Source organism: Saimiri boliviensis, chromosome 16, assembly GCF_048565385.1.
Source record: "Saimiri boliviensis isolate mSaiBol1 chromosome 16, mSaiBol1.pri, whole genome shotgun sequence".
NCBI lineage: Eukaryota > Metazoa > Chordata > Mammalia > Primates > Cebidae > Saimiri > Saimiri boliviensis.
In genome coordinates, this window is record NC_133464.1 from 36,465,718 (window position 1) to 36,478,843 (window position 13,126).

Sequence of the window (13,126 nt, forward strand, 5' to 3'; positions counted from 1 at the left end):
GGGTGATGAAATGACAGAATCAGACTTCAGAAGATGGGTAGTAAGAAACTACAATGAGCTAAAAGAACATGTTCTAACCCATCGCAAAGAAAATAGGAACCTTGAAAAAAGATTGGACGAACTGCTGACGAGAATGGACAGCATAGAGAGGAGAATAAGTGAATTGATGGAGCTGAAAAACGCAACACGAGAACTTCATGAAGCATGCACAAGCTTCAACAGCCGAATTGACCAAGCAGAAGAAAGGATATCAGAGGTCGAAGACCAACTCAATGAAATAAAAAGAGAAGGCAAGAACAGAGAAAAAAGCACAAAAAGGAATGAACAAAATCTTCAAGAAATGTGGGACTATGTGAAAAGACCTAATCTACGTCTGATAGGTGTACCTGAATGTGATGAAGAGAATGAATCCAAGCTGGAAAATACTCTTCAGGATATTATCCAGGAAAACTTCCCCAACCTAGCAAGGCAGACCAATATTCAAATCCAGGAAATACAGAGAACACCACAGAGATATTCCTCAAGAAGAGCAACCCCAAGGCACATAATCGTCAGATTCACCAGGGTTGAAATGAAAGAGAAAATGCTAAGGGCAGCCAGAGAGAAAGGGCGGGTTACCCACAAAGGGAAGCCCATTAGACTCACAGCAGATCTCTCAGCAGAAACCCTACAAGCCAGAAGAGACTGGGGGCCAATATTCAACATCCTTAAAGAAAAGAACTTTCAACCCAGAATCTCCTATCCAGCCAAACTCAGCTTCATAAGTGAAGGAAAAATAAAATCCTTTGTGAACAAGCAAGCACTCAGAGATTTCATCACCACCAAACCTGCTCTACAAGAACTCCTGAAAGAGGCTCTACACACATAAAGGAACAACCAGTACCAGCCACTCCAAAAACACACCAAATGGTAAAAAAGCAGCAACACAATCAAGAATCTGCATCAACTAACCAACAAAACAGCCAGGTAGCATCAAAATGACAGCATCAAATTCACACATAACAATACTATCCCTAAATGTCAATGGACTAAATGCCCCAATCAAAAGACACAGACTGGCAAATTGGATAAAAAGCCAAAACCCATCAGTGTGCTGTATCCAGGAAACCCATCTTACATGCAAGGATACACAAAGGCTCAAAATAAAGGGATGGAGGAAGATCTACCAAGCAAATGGAGAGCAAAAAAAGGCAGGAGTTGCAATTCTCGTCTCTGATAAAATAGACTTTAAAGCAACAAAGATCAAAAGAGACAAAGAAGGACATTACATAATGGTAAAAGGATCACTGCAACAAGAAGAGCTAACGATCCTAAATATATATGCACCCAATACAGGAGCACCCAGATACATAAGGCAAGTTCTTAATGACTTACAAAGAGACTTAGACTCCCACACAATAATAGTGGGAGACTTTAACACCCCATTGTCAATATTAGACAGATCAACCAGACAGAAAATCAACAAGGATATCCAGGACCTGAACACAGACCTGGAACGAGCAAACCTAATAGACATTTACAGAACTCTCCACCCCAAATCCACAGAATATACATTCTTCTCAGCACCACATCACACCTACTCTAAAATTGACCACATAATTGGCAATAAATCACTCCTCAGCAAATGCAAAAGAACAGAAATCATAACAAACGGTCTCTCAGACCACAGTGCAATCGAGTTAGAACTCAGAATGCAGAAACTAACTCAGAACCGCACAGCTTCATGGAAACTGAACAACTTGCTCTTGAATGTTGACTGGATAAACAATGAAATGAAGGCAGAAATAAAGATGTTCTTCGAAACCAATGAGAACGAAGACACAACATACCAGAATCTCTGGGACACATTTAAAGCAGTCTCTAGAGGAAAATATATAGCAATGAGTGCCCACATGAGAAGAAAGGAGAGATCTAAAATTGACACCCTATCATCAAAATTGAAAGAGCTAGAGGAGCAAGATCAAAAAAACTCAAAACCTAGCAGAAGACAGGAAATAACTAAGATCAGAGCAGAACTGAAGGAAATAGAGACACAAAAAACTCTTCAAAAAATCAATAAATCCAGGAGCTGGTTTTTTGAAAAGATCAACAAAATAGACAGACCACTAGCCAGATTAATAAAAAAGAAAAGAGAGAATAACCAAATTGATGCAATAAAAAACGATAAAGGGGATATCACCACAGATTCCACAGAAATCCAAACCATCATCAGAGATTATTACAAACAACTTTATGCACATAAACTAGTAAACCTGGAAGAAATGGATAAATTCCTGGACACCTGCAACCTCCCAAGCCTAAACCTGGAAGAAGCCGAAACCCTGAATAGACCAATAACATGGTCTGAAGTCGAGGCAGCAATAAAGAGCCTACCACCCAAAAAAAGCCCAGGTCCAGATGGGTTCACAGCTGAATTCTACCAGACATACAAGGAGGAGCTGATACCATTCCTTCTGAAACTATTCCAGACAATCCAAAAAGAGGGAATCCTTCCCAAATCATTTTACGAGACAAACATCATCCTGATACCAAAACCCGGCAGAGACTCAACAAGAAAAGAAAATTTCAGGCCAATATCCATGATGAACATAGATGCAAAAATCTTCAATAAAATACTGGCAAACCGATTGCAACAGCATATCAAAAAGCTCATCCACCATGATCAAGTAGGATTCATCCCGGGGATGCAAGGCTGGTTCAACATACGCAAGTCCATAAACGTAATTCACCACATAAACAGAACCAAAGACAAAAACCACATGATTATCTCGATTGATGCAGAGAAGGCTTTTGACAAAATTCAACAACCCTTTATGCTAAAAACCCTCAATAAACTAGGTATTGACGGAACGTATCTCAAAACAATAAAAGCTATTTACGACAAACCAACAGCCAATATCATACTGAATGGGCAAAAACTGGAAGCATTCCCTTTGAAATCTGGCACTAGACAAGGATGCCCTCTCTCACCACTCCTATTCAATATAGTACTGGAAGTTCTAGCCAGAGCAATCAGGCAAGAAAAAGAAATAAAGGGTATCCAAATTGGAAAGGAGGAAATCAAATTGTCTCTATTTGCAGATGACATGATTGTATATCTGGAAGACCCCATCATCTCAGCCCAAAATCTCCTGAAACTGATAAACAACTTCAGCAAAGTCTCAGGATACAAAATCAACGTGCAAAAATCACAAGCATTCCTATACACCAGTAATAGACTTCAAGAGAGCCAAATCAAGAACGAACTGCCATTCACAATTGCTACAAAGAGAATAAAGTACCTAGGAATACAACTAACAAGGAACGTAAAGGACCTCTTCAAGGAGAACTACAAGCCATTGCTCAACGAAATAAGAGAGGATACAAACAGATGGAGAAACATTCCATGTTCATGGTTAGGAAGAATCAACATCGTGAAAATGGCCATACTGCCCAAAGTAATTTACAGATTCAACGCTATTCCCATCAAGCTACCAATGACCTTCTTCACAGAACTGGAAAAAAACACCTTAAACTTCATATGGAACCAAAAGAGAGCCCGCATAGCCAAGTCAATTCTAAGCAAAAAGAACAAAGCGGGAGGCATCACACTACCGGACTTCAAACTATACTACAAGGCTACAGTAATCAAAACAGCATGGTACTGGTACCAAAACAGAGATATAGACCAATGGAACAGAACAGAGGCCTCACAGGAAATACAACATACCCACAACCATCTGATCTTCGACAAACCTGACAAAAACAAGCAATGGGGAAAGGACTCCCTGTTTAATAAATGGTGTTGGGAAAACTGGCTAGCCATGTGCAGAAAGCAGAAACAGGACCCCTTCCTGACACCTTACACCAAAATTAATTCCAGATGGATTAAAGACTTAAACATCAGACCTAATACCATAAAAACCTTAGAAGAAAATCTAGGCAAAACCATTCAGGACATAGGTGTAGGCAAGGACTTCATGACCAAAACGCCAAAAGCAATGGCAACAAAAGCCAAAATAGACAAATGGGACCTAATCAAACTCCACAGCTTCTGCACGGCAAAAGAAACAGTCAGTAGAGTGAATCGGCAACCAACAGAATGGGAAAAAATTTTTGCAGTCTACCCATCTGACAAGGGGCTGATATCCAGAATTTACAAAGAACTAATGCAGATCTACAAGAAAAAAACAAACAAGCCCATTCAAAAATGGGCAAAGGATATGAACAGATACTTTACAAAAGAAGACATACAGGAGGCCAACAAACATATGAAAAAATGCTCATCATCACTGGTCATCAGAGAAATGCAAATCAAAACCACATTGAGATACCATCTCACACCAGTTAGAATGGCGATCATTAAAAAATCAGGAAACAACAGATGCTGGAGAGGATGTGGAGAAATAGGAACACTTTTACACTGTTGGTGGGAATGTAAATTAATTCAACCATTGTGGAAGACAGTGTGGCGATTCCTCAAGGACCTAAAAATAGAAATCCCATTTGACCCAGCAATCCCATTACTGGGTATATATCCAAAGGATTATAAATCATTCTACTACAAGGACACGTGCACACGAATGTTCATTGCAGCACTGTTTACAATAGCAAAGACCTGGAACCAACCCAAATGCCCAACGATGATAGACTGGATAGGGAAAATGTGGTACATATACACCATGGAATATTATGCAGCCATCAAAAACGATGAGTTCACGTCCTTTATAGGGACATGGATGAACCTGGAAACCATCATTCTCAGCAAACTGACACAAGAGCAGAAAATCAAACACCGTATATTCTCGCTCATAGGCGGGTGTTGAACAATGAGAACACATGGACACAGGGAGGGGAGCACTACACACTGGGGTCTGTTGGGGGGAAATGGGGGAGGGGCGGGGGGTGGGGAGGTGGGAAGAGATAGCATGGGGAGAAATGACAGATACAGGTGAGGGGACGGAAGGCAGCAAAGCACACTGCCATGTGTGTACCTATGCAACAATCTTGCATGTTCATCACATGTACCCCAAAACCTAAAATGCAATAAAAAAAAATTAAAAAAAATAAAAAAAAAGATCCAGCAATCCCACTCCTAGGTATATACCCAAGAAAAAGGAAATCAGAGTATTGAAGAGAAATCTGCACTCCCATATTTAGCCCAGCACTATTCCCAATAGTCAAGATTTGGAAGCAACCTACATGTCCATCGGCAGATGAGTGGATAAACAAAATTGGTACTTACACACAATGGAGTACTATTCAGCCATAAAAAAAGAACAAAACACTGCCATCTGCAACAACATGGATGGAACTGGAGATCATTATGTTAAGTAAAATAAGCCAGGCACAGGATCACCAAAAAATCTGGAGATAACAGATGCTGGAGAGCATGTGGAGAAATAGGAACACTTTTACACTGTTGGTGGCTTCCACTGTTGGTGGCAGTCAGTTCAACCATTGGGGAAGACAGTGTGGTGATTTCTCAAGAACCTAGAAATAGAAATTCCATTTGACCCAGCAATCCCATTACTGGGTATATACCCAAAGGATTATAAATCGTTCTACTACAAGGATACAAGCACACGTATGTTCATTGCAGCACTGTTTACAATAGCAAAGATCTGGAACTAACCCAAATGCCCATCAATGATAGACTGGACAAGGAAAATGTGGCACCTATACACCATGGAATACTACGCAGCCATAAAAAATGATGAGTTTGTATCCTTTACAGGGCCATGGATAAATCTGAAAACCATCATTCTCAGCAAACTGACACAAGAATAGAAAATCAAACGTCGCATGTTCTTACTCATAGGCGGGTATTGAACAATGAGAACACATGGACACAGGGAGGGGAGCATTACACACCTGGGTCTGTAGAGGGGGCCAGGGGAGGCACAGTGGGGGGATGGGAAGGTTGGGGAGGGATAACATGGGGAGAAAGGCCAGATATAAATGACAGGGGGATGGAGGCAACAAACCACATTGCCATGTATGCACCTATGCAACAATCCTACGTGATCTGCACATGTATCCTAGAACCTAAAGTACAATAAAATAAAAATAAAAATAAAATAACTCAGGCACAGAAAGACAAACACTGCAGGTTCTTATAGAGCTAAAAATTTATTTTTACACATTAATATTTTTTATAAATTTGTGAGAGCAAAAAATTAAAACAATTGAACTCATGGCGATAGAGTAGAGGATGGTTACCAGAGGCTGGACAGAGGAGTGGGAGGGGAGGGGGATGAGGGCAGGGCTACTGGTTACAAAAACATCAGAAGAATGACTACGTTCTAGTATTTGCAAGGACAACAAGGTAACTGCGGTCAAAAATAATTTAATTGTATATTTTAAAATAACTGAAAGAGTATAATTGGACTGTGTTACACAAAAGAAAAATGCTTGAAGTGGATACCTCATTTGCCCTGATGTAATTATTACACATTACATGCCTGTTTCAAAATCTTGTGCTGCCCATAAATATATATATTTTATGGGCAGCACAAGATTTTGAAACAGGCATGTAATGTGTAATATATATTATGTGTTATATTGTTATATATGTATAGATAGATAGATAGATACAGGCATGCAATGGATATATATATATGTGTGTGTGTGTGTGTGTGTATGTATGTGTATATATATATATATATATATATATATATATATAATGTATCAAAAGAATTAAAAGTTAAAAAACACCCAACTTTAGAAGTGGCCATATTCCTATATTCTCTTAATGAACTTGATTAAATAAAATTATGCTCAGGGAAGCATATTAAGAATTCACTGACATACTTCTTACATTCACCCTTCTCTATTCCAAAATCCTAGTTACAGAATATAAAACCTTTTTTAAAAAAAAATCTGAGGTACCTCTAGAGAGCAGAGAGAAAATCTATCACAGAAAGGAGCATTAGAAAAAAAATCCTGGCACAGGAAGGAGAATAAAATGAATTTCAAGAAAAAGGACTAGATAAAAGTAAGTCTAAAAAACAGTCAACTCTAGAGAATATATACATATAAATACAGATATAGATGGATAGATAGATCGATCTATAGTTAAAAAAACAAACTTACTTCTACATTTAATTAGCAACTACAATGACCCATGGGAAAATATACTCCATGAGAATATACAATGACCCACAGGAAAATACAATCCACAAGTAATACTCGGATTAAAAATTAGAGGCCCTCGTCTCAACCCCACCATTTGAAAGCTAAATATAAGTCCCATAAGTGGGCTTTCATTTCCTCATATGTAAAATGACAATTTTATCTGCCATTCCTAACAGAGAGGGGTTCTGAAAGAATCAGATGAAAACACACAGGGAAGTACTTTATTAGACCTAAACCACCAATGTGAGTTATGTAAGTCTGGGCCAGTTAAATTAACATTTTTGTTCACACAGTCCTCATTCAAGGTTAATCATTATCTCCTTATTGGCCTTTACAGGGTAACTGTAAAAACAACGTAATACTTCAAGAATGCAAAGGTAAATGAGGAAGCAAAAAAGTAGCTGAAACTTATAATCCTGGTTCAATGATCGGCTTCTAAAAATTCCATGAGTTGGACCATACAGAAAAACTTTTGGCACATTAAAAAGAAGTTTTGCCAGTGCAGTGTCTCCCATCTGTCATCCCAACACTTTGCTTCAGCTCAGGTCTTCAAGACCAGCCTGGGAAACACAGTGAGACTCTGTCTCTGCGAAAAATACAAAAGTTAGCCAGGTGTGGGGACACACACCTGTAGCCCCAGCTACTCTGAAGGATGAGGTGGGAGGATCACTTGAGCCTGGGAGGTTACAACCGCAGTCAGCCAAGATCATGCCACTGCACCCCATCCCGGGTGACAGAGTGAGACTCTTGTCTCAAAAGCAAAAACAAATTAGTTTCAAGGTGAAAAAGACATGACATCTGCCCTAGCCTGAGTTGTTTACTCCAGTGAACAAGACTCCTGGGATTCATGAAACCAATGAAGTTGTGTGCAGAACGTGTGCTTATGTTCATGTTTTTAATAAAAGATACCATAGCTTTCATAAGAATGTTGAGAACCACATAAGAAACAAAACTGGAAGCTCTATTGTCAGAAAATAAGAGTCTTTATAAAGTTTATTAGGTTTGACATATGAGTAAAGGTGAGTCATGGGTCAAAGGTGAGTAGCCTTTCAGTTAAACTGTCACTTTTTTACCTAACAGTTCAAAAGAATTTTATAAACAAAATTTAAAAGGGCAAATAAATAAGAATCTGAAGTTATAAATCCCACACACCAAACACTTAACAATTTATCATTGCTAGCAACAGAAAAGCACACCATTTAAGAAAATATCAGTCCACTGTAAAAAAGTAACCCTCAGAAATCATGATAAGGTGAGAGAATGCTTAAGAATCTTTCATCAAGGAGGAAAGATTTTATAGCATGCAAACTATAGCTCAAAAAAGTTGTCAAAATACAAATAACATAAAAATGAAGCACAAGAGACGAGAACACCCGCTTCCAGTGCAGATGCGCTCCGAATGTCACAGTCCTGGCAAAGGGGAGGTTTTCTCAGGCCTCCTGTGTACTCAGCCTGAGAGATGAGGAACAGGAACGAGAAACAGGTGGCAGTGGCTGGAACTCATGCCTGGTGACTTACCTACTTTTTATGGGATCTGGCCCTTTTCCTTACTTCCAGTGTCCGCATTTGACCATATTCCCTCATTGCTCCAACTGAAGCAGCTTCTTATTGCTTCCTCTCATCTTCTGAACGCCATGAAGCAGGTTTTACTACCGCTTTGCAATAAGAAAGCTAAAGCACAGAGAAGTCATGCAACTTACTCATGGTCACATAAAGCAGTCTACAAAGCATGTTCATAGATGTGAATTTTGTTCTTGGCTTTCCAATATCAAGAAGCTATTTTCTCTGTCTAAAAGTAGGGCTTGACAATGTTTCATTTAATACATCTCAACTTTCCCTTGGCACCTACTATAAATACATAGTATGATGAAAAGCACAAAGATGAAAACCCAGTCTCAGCCCTTTCAGTGTTCTCATTAGGGTGGGAGACAAAGCTATATGAGCATCACTATTTTAAAGGAGATAAATATATACAACAGAGGTCCAAAGAAAGTAGTAAGATAATGTGCAGAAGGGAGAATTACTGCTGGAGAGCATTATGAAAACTTTTTAGGATAAGTAATCTAACATGAACAGTGAGAAGATTAAATGAAAATACGCATTTGCCAAAAAGTCTATGCCCTTGCATCATTTAACCAAGTCCATCCTCTCTTGCCTACGTTCTAAATTCTGTTGCCAAAGTACCTGTTATCAGTCAGCCTTACCCCCTACCTGAAATTCATAACAAGGGATGAGGCACCTCTCCTCCTACTACTAAGGAAGGGGCTCAGAAACAAAACCTCAAAGACTCAAGGGAGCGGCTTTCTAAAAACAGAAAACATGACAAACTAACAGAGTCGTTTAGAAACCGAGGTCCTTCTACTCATAGACAGCACAGGAGACAGCCTACTCGACAGCCTCCTGAGACCATGAAGCCCCAGGCCTCTGGTAGGCAGAAGAATCTGAAAGAAACAGAAATAACAAAGAAGCTGTGAAGAGAGAAAAGCAAGGTACAGTGAGTTCTCCTGGCGTAGTAACACTGTGCACTGAAGAACACTGCATCCCATCAGCTAGCCAGTCAAGAGGCTGGAAAATGCAAGTGTGAAAACCAAGAAACAAGAAGGAAGATGTAAAGAGAAGGGCAGAAATGATGCAATGGAGATTCCACTCCCTGCAAACATATCAAAAACATGCAAATGAAACCAAAATTGATTCTTTGAAATCATCACTTAGATAAACATACCTCTGGATAGGAATTTTGTGAGATTTAAAGGATAAGCTATAATAAGGAAAATACAGAGTAAAATGGAGCAATAAACAAAGATTTAATACAATGTTAGGTAAGGTATATTTTGTTAATCTCTCACTAAAATGCAAGTAAGTCTCACAAGGCTACGGACTTTTCTTTCTTTGATCGCTGCTGTTTCCCTAGCCCGTACGTCGTCTGGAACATAGGAAGTGCTCGGTAAGAATCTTCTAAATGAATACACCGAGGTGTTTTACAAGAACATTATGAACTATTAACTACAATTTGAGAACCTAACTAGAATAGTTTTAGAATCCTACAAAATTCCAACATAAAGAAAGGAATTGATTTTTAAATCTGTGCTCCCCTGAAATATGTCCCAGACTTAAATATTTTTACACTTGACAGAGTAAGAGAGAAGGCAACACAGTTCATTTAATGAGGCTAATAAAATTTTGTTTCCAGAATTAACCAAGGCCCAAAGACAAAATGCAGGGACAATTCACTTAAGAATATAAAAGAGAAAAAGTCTTAGAAAAATGTCAAATCATAGAAGCTAGTAAAATATTTTCAAAATTCATAATCACAAAAAAAATACTGTTTTTATCCCAAGAAAGCAAGAGGGTATGGTTTGGCTGCGTCCCCACCAAATACCCACTTAAATTGTAGCTCCCAGAATTCCCCCGTCTTCCGGGAGGGACCCAGAGGGAGGAAATTAAATCAGAGGGGCCAGCCTTTCCTGTGGAGTCTCATGATAGTGAATAAGTCTCACAAGACCTGATGGGTTTATCAGGGGTTTCCACTTTAGCTTCTTCCTCATTTTCTCTTGCCACCGCCATGTAAGAAGTGCCTTTCACCTCCTGCTGTGATTCTGAGGCCTCCCTGGACATGTGGGACTGTAAGTCCAATGAAATCTCTTTTTCTTCCCAGTCTTGGTTATGTCTTTATCAGCAGCATGAAAACAGACTAATACAGTAAACTGGTACCAGCAGAGTGGGGTGTTGCTGAAAAGATACCCGGAATTGTGGAAGTGACTTTGGAACTGAGTAAGAGACAGAGGTTAGAACAGTTTGGAGGGCTCAGAAGACAGGAAAATGTGGGAAAGTTTGGAATCTAGAGATTTGTCAAATGGCTTTGACCAAAATGCTTGACAGTGATATGAACAATAAGGTCCAGGCTGATTGAGGTGATCTCAGATGGAGATGAGGAGCTTGCTGGGAACTGGAGCAAAGGCGATTCTTGTTATGTTTTAGCAAAGAGACTAGTGGCATTTTACCCTGCCCTAGAGATCTGTCAGACTTTGAACCTGAGAGAGATGATTTAGGGTACCTGGCAGAAGAAATTTCTAAGCAGAAAAGCATTCAAGAGGTGAGTTGGGTGCTGCTAAAAGCACTCTGTTTTAAAAGGAAAACAGAGCATAAAAGTTCTGAAAATTTGCAGACTAATGCTGCAGAAGAAAAGAAAAATCCATTTTTGGAGGAGAAATTGAAGCCAGCTGAAGAAATCTGGATAAGTAGCAAGAAGCCTAATGGTAATCCCCAAGACTATGCGGAAAATGTCTCCAGACCACGTGAGAGACCTTCACAGCAGTCCCTCCCCTCATAGGCCTGGAGGCCAAGGAGGAAAATGTGGTTTTGTGGGCCAGGCCCAGGGTCCCCATCCTGTTGCAGCCTAGGGACTTCATGCCCTGTGTCCCAGCCACTCCAGCCACAGCTGAAAGGGACCAATGTACAGCTCTGGCTGTGGTTTCAGAGTGCGGAAGCCCCAAGCCTTGGAAGCTTCCACATGGTGTTGAGCCTGCAGGTGCACAGAAGGCAAGAATCGAGGTTTGGGGACCTCCGCCTAGATTTCAGAGGATGTATGGAAACACCTGGATGCCCAGGCAAAACTTTGCTGCAGGGGTGGGGCCATCATGGAGAACCTCTGCTAGGGCAGTGTAGAAGGAAAATGTGGGGTCAGAACCCCCACACAGAGTCCCTACTGGGGCACTGCCCAGCGGAGCTGTGAGAAGACAGCCACTGTCCTCCAGACCCCAGAATGGTAGATCCACCAACAGCTTGCACCGTGTGCTTGGAAAAGCCACAGACACTCAATGCCAGTCTGTGAAAGCAGCCAGGACGGATGGCTGTACCCTGCAAAGCCACAGGAGCAAAGCTGCCCAAGACCATGGGAACCCACCTCATGTATCAGCATGACCTGGATGTGAGACCTGGAATCAAGGGAGATCATTTTGGAGCTTTAAAATTTGACTGCCCTGCTGGATTTCAGACTTGCATGGGTCCTGTAACCCCTTTGTTGTTGCCAATTTCTCCCATTTGGAATGGCTGTATTTATCCAATGCCTGTAACCTCATTGTGTCTAGGAAGTAACTAGCTTGCTTTCGATTTTACAGGCTCATAGGTGGAAGGGATTTGCCTTGACTCAGATGAGTCTTGGACTGTGGACTTTTGGGTTAACGCTGAAATGAGTTAAGATGTTGGGAGACTGCTGGGAAGGCATGACTGGTTTTGAAATGTGAGGTCATGAGATTTAAGAGGCCAGAAGCAGAATGATACAGTTTGGCTGTGTCCTCAGTCAAATCTCAACTTGCACTGTAGCTCCCAGAATTCCCATGTATTGTGGGAAAGACCCGGGGGAGGTAACTGAATAATGGGGGTCAGTCTTTCCTGTGCTATTCTCGTGATGGTGAATAAGTCTCAGAGATCTGATTGTTTTATCAGGGTTTCCACTTTTGTTTCTTCCTCATTCTCTCTTGACATCACCATGTAAGAAGTGCCTTTCACCCTCCATCATGATTCTGAGGTCTCCCTAGCCATGTGGAACTGTAAGTCAAATTAAACCCCTTTTTCTTCCCAGTATCAGGTATGTCTTTATCAGCAGCATGAAAACAGACTAATACAAAAGGGTAGTTTAATATTATCACATTTGCCACTGTATTTCACCACATTAATGGACTGGGGGGAAAACTCACATAATTTTAGTAGATGCTAAAAATTCATGTGACATAGTTCAACATCCAATTATGATGAATATCCTCAAAACATGGAATAAAAGAAAGTGCCTATAAATTGATTTGTTAAAAACATGTATCAAAAGTTATAGCATAGAGTAGAAAAGCAGAAAACAGAAACATTTGACCCATTCCTATTAAGATAGAAGCAAGTCAAAGATATCATATAACACTGAAGATGCTGACCCAAGTAATAAGAGAAAAATATGAGAGAGTGGAAGGAAAGAGACGAAACTCGGATGATTTAGAGATGATTTGATCATCTAAAGAGAAAA

At 40.2% G+C, this 13,126-nt stretch overlaps 1 protein-coding gene across 15 annotated transcripts in view; it reads right to left on the reverse strand.

Moving 5' to 3' along the window:
• LMO7 (LIM domain 7) overlaps positions 1-13,126 on the reverse strand; it is a 235,219-nt gene that overhangs the window by 197,949 nt on the left and 24,144 nt on the right. The window lies entirely within an intron of this gene.